The 22,518-nt window shown below is 33.8% G+C and overlaps 1 pseudogene; it reads left to right on the forward strand.

The window, feature by feature from the left end:
• The window catches only part of LOC101965250 (dolichol-phosphate mannosyltransferase subunit 1-like), an 85,617-nt pseudogene extending 63,413 nt beyond the window's left edge, over positions 1–22,204 (forward strand).
• The last annotated feature ends 314 nt before the right edge of the window (positions 22,205–22,518 follow it).

The raw sequence follows: 22,518 nt of genomic DNA on the forward strand, positions 1-22,518 counted from the left end.
CTTAAAAACAATTTTCTTCTCTTTAATTGCCACCAAGATAAATGCAACTCACAGTCATTTTGATCAGAACATAATAATATTTATATGAACATATATGTTTAAAAAATAAACTATTTAGTCTGTAGTCTGGTTCCATTGCTTTTAAGAAAACATATTTTGGAAAGACTTCCTTTTTGCCCCGCATATCCTTTCTAACAAAATTTTATTGACATATGCATTGGGGAACTTGTACAAAACAAACAAACAAAAAATGTGAAATAAGCTCAGATAATAGCATGGAGAGAATGTGCTATTCAAATCTCACAGCCATATAAAACTAGCCATGAATTCAAACTGTTTCTAAGCATGTGAACTCTCATATCATCATTCTATCTTTTCTAACCTACATACACCTACTGCTACAGCCATAGTGTTCTTTGAAAGATATGGATGCTCTGGCTGACTTCTGTATAACTTTCAAGTTATAGAACCTGTACAGGAGGAATTAACTTAAAATTTCCTCCCCATCTCAGGCATGCTAAGAGGTTTATATATATATTATTTAACTTCATATTCAGAAATAATATTTTGGACCTGTAAAATTGAGTTGCTTGAGTCAGTAGTACACAGTTTCTTCTGAGAGATGATCATCCATACCTTGTCAACTGGAAAATGTCATCGTTACAAAACCCTACTTCTAGCTACTGGAATTGGGTAGAATACAGGGAATGTGACCCAAACTGGTGAAGCCACATTTAAAGATAGGTAGTTAGTGTAGTTGGGAACTCTAATGTGGAGTATGATAAAGGAAATGGAGACCATTATGGAGAAAGGCGTCCAGGAAACCAGAACAACACCTGCGGGAATTGAAATGTTAATGTCCCCAAGGCCCAGAACCCATCCTAAGGAACAGTTAATGAAGTACCTCCCAGGAGGTGCTAATCAAACCACCCCAGGCCCTTCCTGCCAAGATTACTCCTTCAGTCCACCTCTCTCCCACCTTTCGGCCTTCCCACCTGCATTTCCTATCACTGCAGGATAAAGGGAAATAAAGGACAAGAATGTGGGAAGATTAAAAGAAGACCTCCCCCTTCCATGGGTTCTACCTTTGGGTCCCCTTCTTCCCCTGGAGAGAAGTCTTTTCTGCTGTCCTTTCATAAAGCCTTCCACTTTCCACTCTACCCTTGCCTTGGCGTGCTTCTCTGCTGTTACACTTCAGCATTCAGGGAAGCAAGGACTCCTCACGGGTAAACAGCAGTGACACTGGTTGGAAGCCAATTGGAGAATTTTGCAGAGGTGATTGAATTTTGAATCTCAAAAGGAGGTTCTCAGTTTTCCTCTGGTGACTGACTCTGTGGAATGTAATCAAGGGTGCTACTTTTAGAGAAAAGACAAATGTGGAGTAGCAGAGGATCAGAGACACATAAAATAGAGCAAGATGGGAGGTACAATCCTTCTGTCCTTAAGTTCCTTCCAATAAGACTTCCAATTAATTTCTCTCTTGGCCTAAGCTAGTTCCAGATAGTTACTATCTTTGCCACCAAACAAAACAAAACAAAAAAATCTAAAGATTGGTATATTCTTCCATTATATTGTCATTTATATTTTAGTAATAAGAAGTAAAGTACTTAAATTAAAACCCCAGTAAGATAAATTAGAAAGACTTTCAAAAAACATGTTGCTAAACAGTCACTTATTTTTATGTTATGTTTTTTCTTGCATTTCACTGAAGTTAGATTTGGGTTTGAAACTTGACACTGTCCTGAAGTATATTGGTAACTACTTTACTTCAGTTTAAAATTAAATATTTAGAACACAGTTTCATCTTCATATCTTTTTTTCGGGGGAGCAGGAGTTGGAGGGAGTCATGGGGATTGAACTCAGGGGCACTCAATTAGTGATCCATATCCTCAGTCCTTTTTTGTATTTTGTTTAGAGACAGGGTCTCACTGAGTTGCTTAGTGCCTCACTGTTGCTGAGGCTGGCTTTGAACTTGGGATCCTCCTGCCTCAGTCTCTCAAGATGTTGGGATAACAGACATTTATAAGACACAGAATATTTAAAAGAATAGAGGTTATTTGCATAATTTACCCATCACTGTATAAATATTTCATAACAATATTTGGTGAATTTATTTATTTTCTTCATTTTTGCCTCTATCATCATTGCTGTTATGAGGGAAACATCTAATACCCTATTTTGGGAAAATATTAAAATATTAAAAATATTTAACTATGAAATCAGGATTTTATTGCTTTTAAAGAAGTACGTTTGAGGAAAGTTTCTTTTTCTTCCTGGTTTGTTCTTCTTACTCAAATCTCATTGATATGTGGCTAAGTCAACCAAACAATTATTTATTTAGGGAAATCAAACTCGAAGAAAAAAAATTTTTAAAGTGTAATGAACACATTTACTACTATAAAGTAGTACTTTCCTAAATATTTTTTAAAAAAAAAAAAAGCAGAACACTGGACCTGGTTTTCTTTCCTTTTGAATATTTACAAAAAAGCACATGACGTCAACAGAGAACATCTTAGTGTGCATGTTAGATGGAATTTTGTTAGAGGAAAAAAATGGGCAATTTTTTGTTAGGAAGTGTGAGTTCAGGTTACCTATCACAGAGTTTTAAATGTATGTAGTAGTAAAATTCATATGTATTTTACTTTTTAGTAGTAAATAAATATGTATTCTTAAGTTGGTGAAAGTTATAAAAAAATAAATTAATAGTTCAAAAATTACTTGTTTGTACTACAACTTTCTTATATTTGATAAAGGGGCTAAAAGCATGCAATGGAGGAAGGATAGCATCTTCAACAAATGGTGCTGGGAAAACTGGAAATCCATATGCAACAAAATGAAACTGAATCCCTTTCTCTCGCCATGCACAAAAGTTAACTCAAAATGGATCAAAGAGCTTGATATCAAATCAGAGACTCTGTGCCGGATAGAAGAAAAAGTTGGCTCCCATCTACTTATTGTGGGGCCGGGCTCCAAATTCCTTAATAGGACACCCATAGCACAAGAGTTAATAACTAGAATCAACAAATGGGACTTAATCAAACTAAAAAGTTTTTTCTCAGCAAGAGAAATAATAAGAGAGGTAAATAGGGAGCCTACATCCTGGAAACAAATTTTTACTCCTCACACTTCAGATAGAGCCCTAATATCCAGAGTATACAAAGAACTCAAAAAATTAAACAATAATATAACAAATAACCCAATCAAAAAATGGGCCAAAGACTTGAACAGACACTTCTCAGAGGAGTACATACAATCAATCAACAAGTACATGAAAAAATGCTCACCATCTCTAGCAGTCAGAGAAATGCAAATCAAAACCACCCTAAGATACCATCTCACTCCAGTAAGATTGGCAGCCATTATGAAGTCAAACAACAACAAGTGCTGGTGAGGATGTGGGGAAAAGGGTACTCTTGTACATTGCTGGTGGGACTGCAAATTGATGCAGCCAATTTGGAAAGCAGTATGGAGATTCCTTGGAAAGCTAGGAATGGAACCACCATTTGACCCAGCTATTGCCTTTCTCAGACTATTCCCTGAAGACCTTAAAAGAGCATACTACATACATACTGCCACATCGATGTTCATAGCAGCACAATTCACAATAGCTAGACTGTGGAACCAACCCAAATGCCCTTCAATAGATGAATGGATAAAAAAATGTGGCATTTATACACCATGGAGTATTACACAGCACTAAAAAATGACAAAATCATGGAATTTGCAGGGAAATGGATGGCATTAGAGCAGATTATGCTAAGTGAAGCTAGCCAATCCCTAAAAAAACAGATGCCAAATGTCTTCTTTGATATAATGAGAGCAACTAAGAACAGAGCAGGGAGGAAGAGCAAGAGGAAAAGATTAACATTAAACAGAGACATGAGGTGGGAGGGAAAGGGAGAGAAAAGGGAAATTGCATGGAAATGGAAGGAGACCCTAATTGTTATACAAAATTACATATAAGAGGTTGTGAGGGGAAAGGGAAAAAAAACAAGGGAGAGAATTAAATTACAGCAGATGGGGTAGAGAGAGAAGATGGGAGGGGAGGGGAGGGGGGATAGTAGAGGATAGGAAAGGTAGCAGAATACAACAGTTACTAATATGGCATTATGTAAAAATGTGGATGTGTAACCGATGTGATTCTGCAATCTGTATTTGAGGTAAAAATGGGAGTCCATAACCCACATGAATCTAAAGTATGAAATATGATATGTCAAGAGCTTTGTAATGTCTTAAACAACCAAAAAAATTACTTGTAAAGCTGGCATTATTGCAACATTAATTAAAAGTTAATAATCATTAGTATTGAGCACTAATTGAATGCCAGACAGATTCTGAACCTATGTGACTCATTTGATTTCCACATCTACACCATGATGTTCTTCTTATTATTGTTCCTACTAACAGATGAAGAGATTATTACAAACAGTTAGAAACTTGCTAATATGTGATGGAGCCAAGATATGATCCTGAAAGTCTGTCCACGTCTTGTTTCTTCTTCAGCATGATCATTATATAGTATAAGAAATTAAAAGTCCACTTTAAATCATGATTCAATAATATGCCATGACCTTACTCACATTGATGGTTGTACTAAGTGCTAATTATTTAAATAAATCATTACTAGAATATGTACTAGTAAAGCAAGATAATACATTTGGTATTTCAAACTAAGTATGGGCCTAAGCAACTTAGAAAGTCTCTGCCTCAAAATAAAAAAAAAAATAAAATAAAAAGGGTTGAGTGGAGCTCAGTGGTTAAGCACCCCTGGGTTCAAAAAACAAAAAACAAACAAGCATAAATATTCCAAAAATCAGTGTAATAGTACCCTCTCAGATTTTCATATTTCTTCATCTAGATCACTATCTCATTAACTTAATATGCCAAGCACATGAATAAACAGCAATACGTATCACTGAAGAAGTAATAGTGCTGAGGAGAACTTAAACCCAATTGCTAACAGAGTTCATCTTCGTATTCATTCAGGATTTTGAGATTAGTGATGTACATTTTTGAGATTTAGATCACATAATGTTTTAGGTTTCGATTTAGAAAATTTTAATCATTTGTATTTAATATTCTTCTACTTAAAACAGTGTTTACTAAGCCTAAGTTAGAGAGTACCGATCTGTAAAATAATCTTAGACATGAGCTTTAGAATATCACACCATCATGATTCTCTGCAGATCAGTCTCTTTGCCCTGGTTCATGGCTGTTTGCAAGTCAGACCATCTTATTCATAGTTTTAGTAGTTGTTTTCTGGTTTCTATTCTCTTTTCTATAATAGACTGGGAACCAATTTCTTGCCCCCCCCCTGCATTTTTTAACCATCAGTAGGTTCTCTCAAGAATTACTAATAAGTTTTCCTATTGAGAGTATATCCTCAAACAAAGTGCTATAATAAAATTATTTATTATAAAATCAGCTTTCTTGGGTTTTAGCACAAGAGAACATTTATCACATTAATTATCAGCAAAAATTACATATATGTAATATATAGAAAGTTATATATATATACACACACACACACACACAAATGAAATGAAGTCTATCACAATTCAATAATTTTTAAATTTTAAGTCACTTTTCTCTCCATTTTGTTAAATGGCTCAAAATTATAAGTGTTGATTTGTTCTTCTCCCAGCTTTTGTTGCCTTTTTGAGCATTTATAGATTCCCTGGAGGGTTAATCAAAGATGTCTTAAAACACATAATGTATTTCATAAGGATAGACCATTGCTAGGAAATGAAAGGTATCAGTAAATACCGTTTTAGAATTAAACTTTGCTTTGATATGTGATCTTTTTTTTCCCCCCTCTAAACACAGCACACAATGCTTTTAGGAAGTTTAAGCCTCGCTATTAGGCAAAGTTCAAAATGTAACCACTTCTGTGATTCAATGTTGGTAATGGTGAGGTTGTACTTGAAGATTTAAAAGTGAGACTCGAAGCCTTGTGCTCATGGACTATGGGTTGGGAGAAGGCCGATACTTCATTCTAGTCCTACAGTTGACACGCTCTCTTCAGGATGAAGTCAAAGTACGTTTTAACTGTTCCTGTTTATTTTTTCTCCATGAAAACAATTTTTCTCAAGATGCTAGTACTACTTAACTTCCATTTGAAAGTTTAATATATGATTGAGTCACTTGGAGAAAGGAGAGCATCTCAACCCACTTGATTAATGTCTTCCCACCTTTTAGTTCCAAGATATTTTAGAGTAAATGAAAACAAGGAATTTTTTTTTCATATCTGCTAATCATCTGCCCAGAAGAGGCAGAAAGATAATTTTCTTCCTTCCTCGCAGTCACATACAGTTCTGTAAAATCGTTTTTAGATCATGTTCGATGCCAGGAGGTTTTGTGTTGTTCTTTTATGTCCTTTGTGACCCTCAAATAAAATGAAAACTTTCTATGTTCATGACTTTTTTTCATGTTGTGCTCATAGGGGTTTGGGGTCATGCTACCAATATATTTTTAAGCTTCACACAATTACCCTCAACCCCAGTAAAGCATAGAGCAGCAGGACAGTATTTATGACCTGTCCCAATGAAAGCCACTGTCTTGGGCCGACCCACAGGAGACCAAACATTATGCAATGCTTACAAAGAATATGAAGGGACAGTGTAGGGCTAACATATTTAAACATCGAATTACTGCACTTTTGAATATCAGTTCTTCAAGCCTGAGTTTTGTGCTGTGAAGTTTAGCTGCATGGTTCCTCTGCAGGTTGCTGAAGTGGAAATTATTTCTCTATGTATTTGTCCACTGCCTATTATTTTCCAAAACGAAATTATCATCCTACATTATATAAAATTGAGGAGGGGTGGCTATTAACTTTACCCACACAGATCCAAGGACACTTCACAATATATTGCCACTTTGTTCCACTAGGCCATGCCATTTAACTTTTTCTGAAGTAAGCACAATCATATATTATGGCATAGATTTGAAAAGAATGTTTTAGTTTTTAAACCCTTGCTGTCTGTGCTTTATTTTACTAAAACCTCAATCATTTTGATTTTTTTTTTAAAACAAACCCAAACTAAAACAAAAACAAACAAACAAAAACAAAAAAAGATAATATTGACTTTTAAGTTGGCACATAGTGTAAAGAATGTTTGACTTAAGATGCTTAAAAATCTATTTCTGGAAAAATTAAGCTATTTCTCTAGGATATCATAGCAACTGTGGTCTTCTGCAAGATAATGATTGGTTCTGAACTCTGCTCTCCCATTTGTCAGATGTGTTTTCTCAACTCAGCTGTCATGTTAACCTTGTACCTTTCACAGGTGCACTTGATCCCTAATATCTGTCAAGTCTGTCAGTATAGATTTCATCAAGGCCTATGCAAATAACAAGCCCATTGTCATGCATAAGGCATTTTGTTCAGAGTTTCTGCACATGGAGAGTACTTTGGAGTCTCCTATGAAGGTAAAAATTCTCTCTAACATCTAAGATGACACTTGATCTGTTAATGACTTCATCTCTGCTGGCGTATGCTTTTGGATCAATGTCAGCTGCCGCTTGATTAATTATGTGTATGAAGCATCTGGTCAGGAGAATTTTCCACAATCCCCCTCAGTACTTGAGCATATCCCTTACAATTAGTCATCGTAATTCAAAGGCCTAGTATCAAGAGGTCAGCAGAAAGACTCTGAAGTACAGAATAAATAAAGCAAGGTAAATACGCGACAAGACAGATTTGGAGCACAGATTCTTTTAAAAGGTTTTACTATGTTATCAACATTAATTATTGCTATAGGTACATCACACCTAAAAATCATTATTTTAATGGAAATACATTATTTGATTATAAGAAGGACCTGGATTCCATTGTGTGATTACTTTGACTGAGAAACCAATTAAGGATTTTCAGTGTTATATGAATTGATGTTTAATGTAGCATATGGACAATTTCTGTGTAACTGATAAAAGGTTTTGAAATTTTTAAAAAAGAAACATGTGCACTATAGAATATTACTCAGATTACATAAACTATTTTCATTTAAATAGGTAATTCAATGTTTTACACTAAATAGAAGGATACATTAATGCAAAACTAAGGATTTCTTTTAAATATATTGTTTTCCTCTGGAAACAAATGAAACAAAAATCAATAAAACACATAACAGGAAACACTATTTGTCTATCACTCACTACCTTTTTTATGTTTATAACTGAATTTAAACAAGACACTATTTAAGATTGAAATTTTAGTCTATTTAAAAAATAATAGATGTTTATTCTGAAAACATACAATAGGCACCAGTAAATTGTCATCTACAATACCACATTAGCTCTAAATAGACATTTCTCAAAAGAACACATACAAATGGTCAATGGGTATATTAAAAAATGGTAGTCATCACTGATTATCAGGAAAAAGCAAATGAAAACCAGAAGTAGATATCATCTCATCTCAGTAAGAATGGGCTACATTACATCAAAAAGTCCAAAGGTAAGAAGTGCTAAGAAGGATGTAGAGAAAAAGGAATCCTTGTACACTGTTCATTATACATTAGCATAACTACTTGAGAAAAAAGTATGGAGATTCCTTTAAAAATAGAATTCCTGGGTATATGCTCAAAGAGAATGAAATCAGTATGTTAAAGAGACATCTGCATATTCATGTGTATTGCAGCATATTCACAATAGCTAAGAAATAGAAATAATGTAAATGTCCATTGACCAATAAATAATGCAAATGTGGTATACACACAATAGAATACTGTTTAGCCTATAGAAAGATTGAAATTCCATCATTCACAACAACATAGCTAGAATGAAGATCCTTATATTAAGTAAGCCAGCCAGGCAGAGAAAGACAGGTGCCAACATAATCTAACTTGTGTGAAATATAGAAATGTTGTGCTCATAGAAGTTAAGAGTGCAATGCTGGTTATCAGCAGCTGGGGGAAGAGTCAGGAGGAGGAATGGGATGAGTTGATCTGTGGGTCTAAGTAAGAGGTAGGAGAAATAAGGTCTGCTGCGCTATTGAACTGTAGGTAGACTACAGACAACTGTAATGTACTGAACATTTTCAAAAGCTAGAAGAAAGGATTTTGAATGTTTTTCTCCATAAAGATATAATAAACGTTTAAGGCAATATATTTGCTTAACCTGATTTAAACACTACAGATACGCATGTTCATATCAGAACATCACATGGTAACTTATTAATATATTAAAACTTTGTTTTTATGTATCCATTAAAAATAAATGTAAATTTCAAAATTTTATGCTAAGTGAAGTTAGCATAACCCCCCCCCAAAAAATGCTGATTGTTTTCTCTGCTTTTAAGGATGCTGATTTATAATTAAAAAACAAGTAAAAATAAAAACTGATTTATAAGCACTTTTTATATACAGGGATTTTCACCTACCATTTTTCTTTTATTATTATAACATTTTTTTAACTTTTCTTTTTAAACTTGTTTTGCAGATAAATTTTAAAAATACAACATGTAATTAATTTATAAGTTTTTTGGTACAGCTGTTCTGAAAAATTTTCTCTAATCTGAGAAAAAGTAAATATTGAGGAAATTTGGATTAAAATTTTATTGTTATGTTTAGAGAAATTTCTAGAATAGGTGGTGTCATGAGTTCATGATTTAAAATTCTCTGCTTTGTTCCTAAATGCATACTTTTGGTAAAGACTAAATTAAGGGATAGTTCACATTTAATGATTAATGTGCATATATAATTTAATGTATTACATTGTTCTTCCTCCCAAGAGCCCACAAAAAAATAGAATAATCCATTCCTTTCCCAAAGAGTTTAAGATTCATTTTATTGCAATTTTTGTCTTTTTTTTTAGAGCTTTGGCTCATGTGAAAATTTTGTGTTTTCACATGGTTTCAGTTATTAAATCTTTATAGTTCTAAAATTATTTTGCAATGTCTGATCATCCTCACATTTTTATGTAAGCAGATGGGAAAATCAACATATTATGCAGATACTGTTTAAAAATTAATAGACAATAATTTATTAATATTTCAAATGTGTACAGTTATTTGGCATTTGAGTTTAGAACATTAATGTAATTGGTCCAAGGAAACATTTGCAAAAACTATTAATACAGAAAAGCATATAGGTGTTTACAATCAATTATAGGATTTAACACCTAAATACTGATCAGTGTCTTGAATTACTGAGGAGTCCTAGGAACCATTTCTTAATAAGGTATGTATTTTGTTTTTTAATATTATAATTTTCTGTTCTATATTTCCATTGGGTTACATGATCCAATGATTTGACAAAGTTGCTTCAGAAACAAAATGTTAAAATTTTTCACTATTCTTATTGGCATAGTCTTGGCTATATAATGAAATAACATGAAATTATTCTTTGAATGTATTTAGCTAGTTTGAAAATTGTATTGCAGATGAGATTTTTGTTATGTAAACCAGTTCTTCTTATACAGAAAAATGTAACTATGTGGAATGATAAGTATGTTAATGTACTTCATCATGGTAACCATTTTATGGTCTATGTGTGTCCTGTAACATCATATTGTAAACCTCAAATATACATTATAAAATTAATTTTTCAAAAACAAAATAAGATATGAACCTTATAAATAAAAATGAAATTCTGTCAAATATAAAGTCAGGAATGAAGAACCATATGATGCATAAAGTTGTAAAATGAGTAAAAGGACCAATAAAATAAAAGGACCAATAAAGCAAATAATTGTTCTTTCACTCTATTATGATAGTTCATCCATATTAGATTTTCTGGGCAATATCTAATGTCAACTATCTGGCCAACAAAATCTAATCATTAAATAAACTCAGATTTTATAATATTTTCACTTGCAGATTCCTTTTATATTACATAAATATTATGCATTTAAGTGCCACAAAATATTTTTTGCAAATTCATATCTTCACTGTACATGAAGAATTTGTGAATACACACAAAATATTAACTCCTCCTTTCAAATAAGGAATCATCTATGATTTAGTTCAACATTTCAAATTCATGGAGAGTAGAAGGGGACTTGATGTCTTAGTGCCTTCCATAAAGGCACTAAGTATTGGAGTTCCAAAGCTGCAATATATTGTAGTCTAAGATAGGTTAAAAGCAACAAATGAAAATTAAAGCATGAGTCAAATTAATTTTTCAATAATAATTGAAAAATTCAGGCTAATATTAACTAGAGCTGAGGAGTTTTAAGAGGTTTTATATTTGTTTCTAATTTAGACTTTATTTTTTGTAATCTATAATGATCAACATTCTCTTAATTGTGCAGAGATTTTAATGGTACTTAAGTGTAGTGATCCCTGACTTGAGGGACTACAGCTAGCATATCTGATTGTATGTCAGTCTTGCAGTCCTAGTAATAACCATGTGAAGTTTAATGATTATGTTTGTTCTAAAATCAGACGTGCTGCAAGAATAGCCCAGACCTTGCCTAGGATGGGTGAGTCACTAAATTCAACACCCAGACCCTGGAAAAATAAATGAATATATGGATGAATGAATGAATGAATGAATGAATTTTAAAATGAACAGATAAAATCAGAGATGAAGAATTGGATGCTATAATATGAAGCCATTAAACAGTTGAAGGATTTAAATGTGACATGTCTTGTTTGTTGACTAGAGGCATACATTTCCAATAAATTCACCATTCTTCATTTATTTGTTACTTGTGGTCAGGGTAAAAGTAAAATTTATGGTTATTCAATTCCAAGTTTTCTGAGAAATCCTCATACTGCTTCCCATAGTGGTTGTAGCAATTTGTAGTCCCACCAGGAACAGATGAGTGTAACTTTTCCCCCACATCCTCATCAACACTTGTTGCTTGTATTCTTGATAATTGCCATTCTGACTGGAGTGAGATGCAACCTTAGGGTAGTTTTGATTTGTGTTTCTCTAACTGCTAGAGATGATGAACTCTATTTTATATGTTTGTTGATCTGTTGTGCTTCGTCTGTGAGGTATTGGTCAGTTCTTCAGCCCATTTATTGATTAGGTTATTTATTTTGTTAGTGTTGAGTTTTTTGAGTTCTTGAGAATATCCTGGAGTTTACTGCTCTATTTGAGGTGCATGTGGTAAAGATTTTCTCCCATTCTGTAGGCTCTCTTCAAGTTATTGTTGCCTTTTCTGAGAAGAAGATTTTTAGTTTGGATTCATCAAAAATGGGCTATATTAGATGTATATAAATAACAGATAGTTCAAGAGAAACAATACATTTTAATTATCACAATTAAAAGAAATATGTAGAGGAAAGCTTAGTAGGCATTAAAATAAAATATCTTGTATGTAATTTGTTTGGACTTCATTAAGATCTTTTGGAAAACTGGGTACAAAAACTATATCTGGTAAAGAAAAAATTTAGGGGCACAAAAAATCTATTTTGAGTAACTCATGATGATTTCAAAAAATGACACAGAATTTATACATATTGACTCTGTCTTTGTCATTCATTTAGACAAATGAGCTTTAGAGTGAAATCAAAATAATTTGGCCTATCGTTATCTCAGTAAAACTTAGCCCAATTTCTAATAATTTTTTTAAAAAAATTTACATGCCATAAAATTCACATTTTAGAGTAAAACTCAGTGTTTCTTGGCATATTTAGACAGTCCTACAATTGTATTACCTTTGTACTACTGCAATAAAATATTGGAGGCAATTAAACTTTTTATAAAGAGTGAAGGTATACTTAGTTCATATTTCTGAAGGTTTAAGTCCAGGATCAATCAGTCCCAATGGTTTGGGTCTCAGATGAGGATGTCACAGCATGACAGGAACACACCAGGGTCCTACAATTCCCTTGAAGGGTATTCATCTAGTGATGGAAGGACCTCCTACTAGTCTTTGTGATTTTTTTTTTTTTTTTTGGTACGGGGGATTGAACTCAGGGACACTTGACCATTGAGCCATATCCCCACACCTATTTTGTATTTTATTTAGAGACAGGGTCTCACTGAGTTGCTTAGCACCTCACTTTTGCTGAGGCTAGCTTTGAACTCAAGATCCTCCTGCCTCCGTGTTCTGAGCTGCTGGGATTACAGGCTTGTGCCACTACGTCTGGCCTTTGTGCTTGTTTTTAAAGACTGTTTTAACTCTTCTGGGTCTCTTGCATTGACATATAAATTTTAAAATCAGCTTGATAATTTATTGTTTTAAAGCCAGCTGAGATTTTCATAACAATTGTGTTTAACCTGTGAATCAATTTGGGTAGTATCACTGTCTCTACTAAATTTTCTTATCCTTGAAAATGTCATTTCTTTTCCTACATCTAGATTATTTAGTGTTTCAACTATTAAGTTTATACCTATGCATTTAATTTAGAAAATGATATTGTATATGAAATTGCTTTTTTAGTGTCAATTTTGAAATGTTCTTTGCTATTGTATAGATATTGAACTTATTTTAATAAATCAATTTTGTATCCTGCAGCACTGTTTAACTGGTTAATTTGGTTTAGTGATTAGATTTTATAACATAAAATATCACCTCATCTTTGAATAGAAATAGTTCTAATTTTTTCCCTTCCAATTTGTATGCACTCTAAATTATTTTTTCATAGTTCCATTTCTAGAGTCTCTAGTACAATGTTGAATAGAAGTGGCAGAAGAAGGCATCCTTATTTTAATTTCCAGTCTCAAGAGGAAAGCTTTCAGGTTTTCACCATTATTGTGTTAGCAACCATGTCTTAGTCCACTTTCTGGTGTATAACAGGAAACCAAAGATTGGGAAATTTATGATAAACAGAAATTTATTGGTTCATGGTTCTTGAGCTTTAGAAGTCAGAGATTTATGGATTGGCATTTGGCAATGTGCTACGTCATCCCATGGTGGAAGGGCAGAAGGCAAGCTATGGGGTGGGGGTAAATTCAGGTTTTCATAATGACCCGGCTCCCACCATCTTATTCCACTTATGGGTGGACTGACTATGTTATCTTTATAAGATGTTATCTCCAGAAGTATATTTTAAATTTGAAAGTCTTTTTTGTCTGAGAGTATAGAACCTCCAGCTCTTCCATGGTACACCTTTTTCTATCTTTTGGTTTTTAAGCTATTTGCATCTTTGCATATATGTCTCTTCTTATTGCATTATGTTTTAATTAATTTATAAAAATTTCTGCCTTTGAGTGGATTTAAGTTATTAAAACTTAATATTACTACAGTTAGATATAGATTTATCACTTTATTTTTGTTTTCTATAAATAATATATTATTTTGTCCTTCTATTATTAATTTATTTTCTTTTTTTAAACTTAGTGGACATTTTCTAATGTTACATTTGCATTTTAGTATTTTTTATTATATGTTCAAATTATGTTTTAGTACTTACTCTGTGCCTTATAGTATATGACTTAAATTTTATCGAATTCTCTTTCAGTTTAATACTAACTTGGAGTCAATTAAATTAAACAACTTTTACTCATATGTACCTTCTTTCTTTGTCTTATTTTGCTTTTATTGTTATATATATTATATCTTTATATGTTAAAACCCTCAATATACTTTGTGATAATTAATGACTTTATATATTCATGTCTTATATAGATGAGACATTAAGAGAGCATGTAATTGTAGAGATGGTTATACTTGCCTTTTTAATAATTCTCTACTTTTCCTCATTTCTTTCTATGAATGTGAGTTATCACCCATTATCTTCTTGATACCAACATAGCTTTGCTCCCCTCTATCTCCTTTGTGATATACTGTCAAATATATTACTTCTATGTGGTATTGTTCTGCCTTAGAGGCATATTATTTCATACGATTTTTTTATAGCAGTCAATAAAAGAACATATTTGCATATTTATTTTTCTTTCTTTTCTTGACAAGCAAGTGACACCACACAATGGCTTAAACCACACAAAATCACAAAGAGAGCTGGTAAAAGTAACCAGGTGTGATATCACTTACTTTCAACTTAAATAACTTCCTTTGGCATTTCTTACAAGAAAGATTTTTTTTTAATTAATAAATGTTCTCAAATTTTACCACCTTGGGTTGATTTTATTTTACCTTAATTTATGTTGCTAAGTTGCTCAGTATAAGATCCTTGTTTATTTTAATATTCCAGCACTTTGAATATATCTTTTCACTGCCCAGTTTCCATTCTTTCCAGTGAGAAGTTAATAGTTAATCTTAAGTGTTTTCCCTTATATACGATGGATCATTTTTCTCTTTAACTGCTCCCAGGTTGTTTTTCATCTGTCAAAATTTTGACTATATATGTTTTGGTGTGGATTTTGTGTGTGTGTGTGCGTATGTTTACTTTTCCTGAAATTTTTGAGCTCCTTGAATATTTAGATAGCTTTTAATTAAAATTTGAAAGTTTCAGTCTCAATTAGTTATCTTATTTTTTTCTGTTCTTTCCCTTCTTCATTACGCTCTGGTTAGTGGATTTAATGTGTTCCATATTTCCCTGAGGATTTGTGTATTTTTTAATTACCTGTTTTCTTTCTTCTTTGGATTCACTGTCTTTATTGATTTATCTTCAGATTCCCTGGTTCTTTTCTCTGACCACCTCCTATGCATTGTTGAGTGTATTTTCCATTTCAGTTACTGTATTTTTCAACTCCAGAATGTCCTTTTAACGAATTCTGACATTTTAATTGTGGTCTTTATTCAATGAGATCTTACCATCATCTTTCCTTTATTCTTAGTGCATAGATTCCTTAGTTATTTAAACATATTTATAGTAGCCATTTTGATGCCTCTACTAATTCTACCCACTGATACTCTTCAAAGGTTATTTCTAATGCTCATAGTTGTTCTAGTATTTGGGTTATAATTCTATGTTTAAATGTCTTATATATTTTGTTAAAATGGATTTTTTTAGGTAATATACTAGTAGCAACTTCATATTTCTAACTAGTATATCACCAGCTAGTCATTTATTAGTTAATAACCAGTAGTTAATGATGAAGTTTCTATGTGCTATATACACAGAAACATACATATATACAAATTGTTTTGTATAATTATTTTTATAGCAGTGAAGAAGTGAAAGAAAAATAAATATGCAAGTATGGTCTTTATTAGTACTTAAACAGTAATAGTGATTCCTAGCCATTATTATTAATAAGAATTACCATTAGCTTTGAAAACAGATCCCCTCTTCTAAGTATTGCTTTTTTCTTGGTCATATATTTATTTTTTTTTAGAAATTGAGATGAACTAATCTTGTGAATTCTGCTTTTTCTTTGCGGCTTGTGCAGCATCTGATGTACCGTACTATTTACCCTTCTTTTCCTTTGATTTTATTTTTTTATCTTGGTTATATAAAATTTAGTCATATTTCAGCATAAGCACTTATTGATCACAGGTTGTGTTTACGACGTTTAATTTTCAGATTTTTACACTTTATAGTTGGATACCAGTTTAGTTATGAAACCACTATCACAATTTAAGGAATTCACTTACTTTTGGACTACTTTTAACCAAGAACAAAGAAATTGGAGCTTCCCTCTCTGATGCCTCTTTTGGTGTGCAATTAGTCTTAAGAGTGTAAGAGATGGGTGTGATTTCAATGTTAAGCCTGAATTTACAAGAGTCCCCTATGTCAGAGTAGCCTATTGTTCAGCTAGTGTTTGGTCAGAAGACCTTTCTGACCCCATTCTCCCTGTGAGTGTTCCACCCTTTGCTTACCAATTTGTTTTAGGCTTGAAGAATACTTTTGAATATACCCATATCGTGCCTTGGTTGTTCCTAAGAGCTTCTAGCCTAGCATTTGTACACAGACTTTTCAACCCCAAGAGCTAACTGCAATCTTAAGTGTGATCTTCTTTCCTATCTTTTCTCTTATTTTATCCTATTAGCTTCCAGCTGCTTTGTGATGTTTTTGTACCATGGAGCTGCAATCCTTCTTTGTTTTCTTCTAGCAACATCCATGCAAGGTTTTCTCTAATTTCCCTTAAAAAATGTCATTTCCATAAGAAAGAGCTGTGGAACTTTTCATTTAAATGGTTTGCCTTTTCTTTGGGAAGAATCCTTAGACTCTTACTCTAAAACTGAGGAGGTTGATACACCTTAGACTCTCACACTAAAACTGGGGATGTTGATACACCTTTTATGAGTCTGTTAGTGGTCATGGTAGAGGTGGCAGGCCTTGGTTTTCTGATCTTGTCCTTTCTAGAGTAGATCTTCTACTCTATGAATAAGCTGGGGTAGAAATTTAGGGCCCACCATATATGAGGGGAGAGCCAGGCCCTAGTGATATTATCTACCTGGAAAACAACTTCTAAGATATAGGATGAGAGAGATGAGAAATACTGGTTGTCTGTTCTCAGAGTAAAAGCATGGCCCAAGTGTTGAAGCTTAGGGAACAGGCTACCTCCATTTTTCATGATTGCCTGCAATAGAATTTCCTGAGTGTTTTCTCTAAAATAGAGGAGGGAGTGAGTTGTGGCTCAAAATGCCAGAGATTCTTCCTATTCCTACTGAAATTAAGCATATTTTCTTGAATCAATGTTTTCCTATTTGCTGTTTATTCATAGGATGATTACTATAGACTGAAATTTTTGTTTCTGTTTTTTTTTTTTATAATTTTTGTCCTTTAAATTGTCAGTTTGCTGGGGAAAAGGTATAATAATCTCTACTTTTGTCATTCTGAGTGTCCTGCCCTCTTCCAATTTCACTTCATCAATGAAGTTTCATTTCTTCATTGGCATCAGCAGGAGAGAGGTACATGCTTACTTAATTTAATGCTTAAAAAGAGTCATTGAAAGTGGACATCAAAACTGAATGAAATTATCATTATTTCCTGCATTTTAGAAGGCTCAGAACCATCTAGGAAGCCAACATAAATGCTTACTACAAGCATGCCATTACCACATTTTAATATTTCAATAGCTGATATAGGATAGGTACAGACCAAGAACTTCCATAAAACCCACAGTGAAAACTGGCATACCTGTTAATTAGACTATAAGAGAAGAGACTACAAAAGAAGAGAATTAAAATTTCTCTCTAGGAGTTAAACTGAAAACAACAAGCATATATTGTAAATAGATAAAAATATGTAGAAATATCTTATTAAGAAAGTGGATACCCAAATACCTAGATTTTTAGCAAGACTGAATGTATTAACATATCTGAAGATGTACATGTCACAAAAAGAAAAAACGAGGCAAAGTTATTAATCTTGGTGATGAAAATGATTAACAAATGAACCACATGCATTTGGCAATATCATCTCTGGTATTGATATGAATTATAGGTTAAGGAAGTTTTAGTGAATAGGATTTTGCATTTTCATTCAGTTTACAAGAACAGATTTCTTGCAAGATGGATGTTTCAGTAAAGATCTGCATTAGTTTGGTTAACCTGCTCATTTAAGGTATTGATGATCATGGTCTAGATTTTGGAATTTTTTATGTTATAACAAAAATCACTAATTTTACAAACTGTAATATCTAAACACAAAATAACTGCCACTGTGATGTTATTTAATATAAGGTGTTATTTAAGTATCATCTTATTGCTAATGTCATTTTCTATGTATCATAATAGGGACCTACAAAATTCAGTGACTTGATTAAGGTAAATTTTATTTTTCTAAAACTAAGTATTCCAGAATGGGGAGATCTAGAATAGTGAGGAAATTCTACCATTTTCTAGAAGATGCCACTCATTTCCATTTCCCAGTTCCTAGAAAGAAAAGAAGATGGAATACCCCTTGATAAGTTGATGGGCAAGCTGTGCACATTATTTTCAACTATATTCTATTTGTCATGAATAAACAGCCTATGAAACAAAACAGCCTTTGAAATATACTTTGTACTTAAGTGGTCGTGTCTCCAGCTAGAAATCAGGAGCTTTTCTTATAGCTTTCTCCACTCTTCCATGAGAGATATGGTCCAAAACCCCCGGTGGATGCCTGAAACCAAGGATAGTATCAAACTCCATAGATACTGATTTTCTCGTACATATGCACTTATGATGAAGTTTAGTCTATAAATTAGGCAGAGTTAAAGATTAACAACTAATAATAAATAGAATGATTACAATAAACTTACATAATTTTGATCTGTTTCTCTCAAAATATTCTTTTTATTCCCACCTTCACACTTAAACACCTATGTTACTCATCTTTTGTTGCTACAATAAATACCTGAGAAAAAAATAACTTAGAGGATAAAAGATTTAATTTGGCTCACAGTTTCAGAGATTTCAATTCATAGTTGTCTGCCTCCAGTGCTCTGGGCTTAAGATGAACAGAACATCATGGTGGAAGCAAACTGTTTGGCTCATGTCAGTCAGAAAGGAAGGCAGGGAAGAGAGAGGAAAGGAGGTGAGATAGAAAATGATAGAGAAAGTGAAGGGGCTGGGGACAAGGTACACCTTTCCAGGGCATGCCCCACTTAACTACATTTTCCACAGCCTCCCAGTAGTCCATTCAGCTATGAATGGATTAATACACTAATGAGACAGAGCTGTCATGATCCAGTCACTTCCCCAAAGATGGGCCTCTGAAACTGCTGCATTGGCAACCAAGTCATCAATGTATGGACTTTTGGAGGATATTCCAGTTCTAAATGATAGCATGCTCCTGACAGCTTCTTTTTGGTGAATGTGAATCGCCATAATCACTACTCCTGTGTTATGATGCCACAAAGTAAAATGAGTGTTATTTGAGCACAAGCAGTGTGATATCTTGACAGTTTATTGGGTAATCAAGAAAACCACCATGTGACTAATGGTTTGGTAGCATACAGACTGTGATATGTTAGACCAAGGGTTGATTCATATTCTGGTCAAGGTAAAACAGAAATGGCTTAAAGTTTCATCATGTTTCATCCAGAAAAAAAAAACACATTTTAAAATGTAGGGATTTTTGTTTTCTGCAATATTCTAGTTGAACTTTTAGATTGATGCTGATGGTGAACAACTGAAATTGCAGAAAGCAAAACCATGGATGGGGGTGGGGCTATTGTACTAAGAATACATTTGAAAGTCAGTTAGCCATCCTCTTTTGAACAAAGAAACAAAGGAAGTATATGAGATTAATATTAGCCAGGAAAATATAAATTACTCCTCTGATATTTCAAATAGAGAGGAAATACATGCAAAGTTTGGGGAAAATCTGCAAGACCCAAAGTGTGAAGAATAAATATCTTAGTCTGGGATCAGGATGCACCCCCCAGTACTGGGCTAGAGTACAAAAGGAAGCAAGGCATATTCAATAGAGAAGAAGGAACAACTACTATTGCCATGGAATGAAGATACAAAATGGGAAGAGAAGGCTACTTTAGAAAGGCACCTGCCCTTGTCCTTGAAAGAGAAACAGTAATCCACACTCATTAAAGAAGATGCTGGAAAACAGCATCATTGCATTGCTTCTGTAATTGCTGGAACTGCCAGCCACTGCATGCTAGTGCTCTGAAGCTTCTGTCACCAACATTGCTGAAATCACAGAGCTGCAGGCTATTTGAGTCTGTCTGCTGTTAATGAGCAGTCAGCATTGATGTTGCTGAGCCTACTGCCACTGGAGGTGCCATCACAAGAAGAATGGTTTTGCCTTCTTCCCACCTTCTAAAGGGGCGTTAATGTATCCTTGTGGAAGACATAGTCGGGAATCTAGCTGGCAATGTAGTATGAGAAATATAGTTTGGAAATACCCAGCTTTGGTTATATAGAGAAAAGTGTGAAGGTGAAAGTGGGGATGGGAGCTAACAGGAAACTCTCTGGCAGAAGACAATAATGTTTTTATTGGAAGGTGGCCAGGAAGATCTTATGTAATGAAAGTGCATTTGTGTCAAGACTGGAATGAAATTAGAGCCAGTCATGAGGATAATTAGGGAAGGAAAGAAAAAAGTGAAAGAGTGAAGTGGAAGTGTGCATGGCATGGGTCACATTGTGGGTGGACCACAGTGAATTAGCTTTTGAAGTCAGAAAGACAATTTAGGTGGCGCACCAAAATCCCAGTGACTTTGGAAGCTGAAGCAGGAGAATCATAAATTCAAAGCCAATCCCAGCAACTTAGCAAGGCCCTAAGAAACTTAGCAAGACCCTGTATAAAAAATAAAAAGGGGGAGTCACGTCGGAGTCCTGCCAGCTCTCTGCAGGAGCCAGAGGGGCGCTCCTGACACCAGGACAAGTACTCAGTGCTCTTACCCACCTACAACGAGTGCGAGAACCTGCCATTCATCGTGTGGCTGCTGGTGAAGAGTTTCTCTGAGAGTGGAATCAACTATGAAATTATAATCATAGATAACGGAAGCCAGATGGAACAAAGGATGTCGCTGAGCCGTTGGAAAAGATCTATGGACCAGTCAAAATTTTGTTGATAGACCTTTATTTTATTTATTTATATGTGGTGCTGGGAATCGAACCCAGTGCTTCACACATGCCAGACCTTTGCATGTTGTCAAAAAGAAAAGAAATCCGTCCTGCTTGAATTCTAGGAAGACTTTGTTAGAGATTTGGCAGTCTGCGGTGACCTGCTTGTACAAAGCCAAATTCAGAAGGGGACAAGACATGCTCACTAGTTTCCAGCCAGAGGAAAATGCTAAACAATGAAATCAGGGGCCAGATATGAAGCAAAAAGTTTACAAGACTACGTAATTGGAAAACTGTTAAGGAGGAGGAAAACTTCACCTTTTTTTTAGGAACATAATTTGTTATTGGAACAGTAGAGAATGAGATGAAGTCATCCAAGTGTGAAGTTAAGATTAAGTTCATGGAGGAAGGGTGATGTCAGCATTAAAAATCACAGGGAATTGGAGACTAAACGTGGCTATCAGTTATTCTGAAAAGCTTCTAAGACCGCAGGAGAAAAAATTGGGACTAGGAACTGCCTATATTCATGGAATGGAACATGCCACAGGAAACCATATAGTTATTATGGATGCTGATCTCTCACACCATCCAAAATGTATTCCTGAATTCACTAGGAAGCAAAAAGAGAGTAATTTTGATATTGTCTCTGGAACTTGCTACAAAGGAAATGGTGGTGTATATGGCTGGGATTTTAAAGAAAAATAGTCAGATTATATTGAAAGGAAGTTCTATAGAATTTAATAGAAAAATGTGTTTTTAAGGGCTATGTCTTCCAGATGATGATGATTGTTTGGGCAAGACAGATGAATTATACTATTGGTGAGGTTCCAATATCATTTGTGGATTGTGTTTATGGTGAATCCAAGCTGGGAGGAAATGAAATAGTTTCTTTCTTGAAAGGATTGTTGACTCTTTTTGCTACTACATAAAAGAAAGTTGTTCCTTTATGCTTACCATGTCATTTCAATGTAAACATAAAAAAAGCCTGGTTACTGATTTTTGTAAAATGTACTCTTAAAGCATAAACCATGAGGTAAGAAAATTTTCATGAAAATCTTTTTTTTTTCTGGAGAAACTCTCATTTTATATTTCATTTTAAATCATTATAAAAGTTTAAAAAAATAAAAAGTACTGGTGATGTGAATCAGTTGTTAAGTGCCCCTGGGTTCAATCCCTTGTATAAAAAAAAAAAATGACAGTGGAGGGTCACAATCTTTCAGGGCATTATGGTTCATTGAAATGACTTTGGATTTATTCTAAGTAAAA

This window comes from Ictidomys tridecemlineatus, chromosome 6 (genome assembly GCF_052094955.1).
Source record: "Ictidomys tridecemlineatus isolate mIctTri1 chromosome 6, mIctTri1.hap1, whole genome shotgun sequence".
NCBI lineage: Eukaryota > Metazoa > Chordata > Mammalia > Rodentia > Sciuridae > Ictidomys > Ictidomys tridecemlineatus.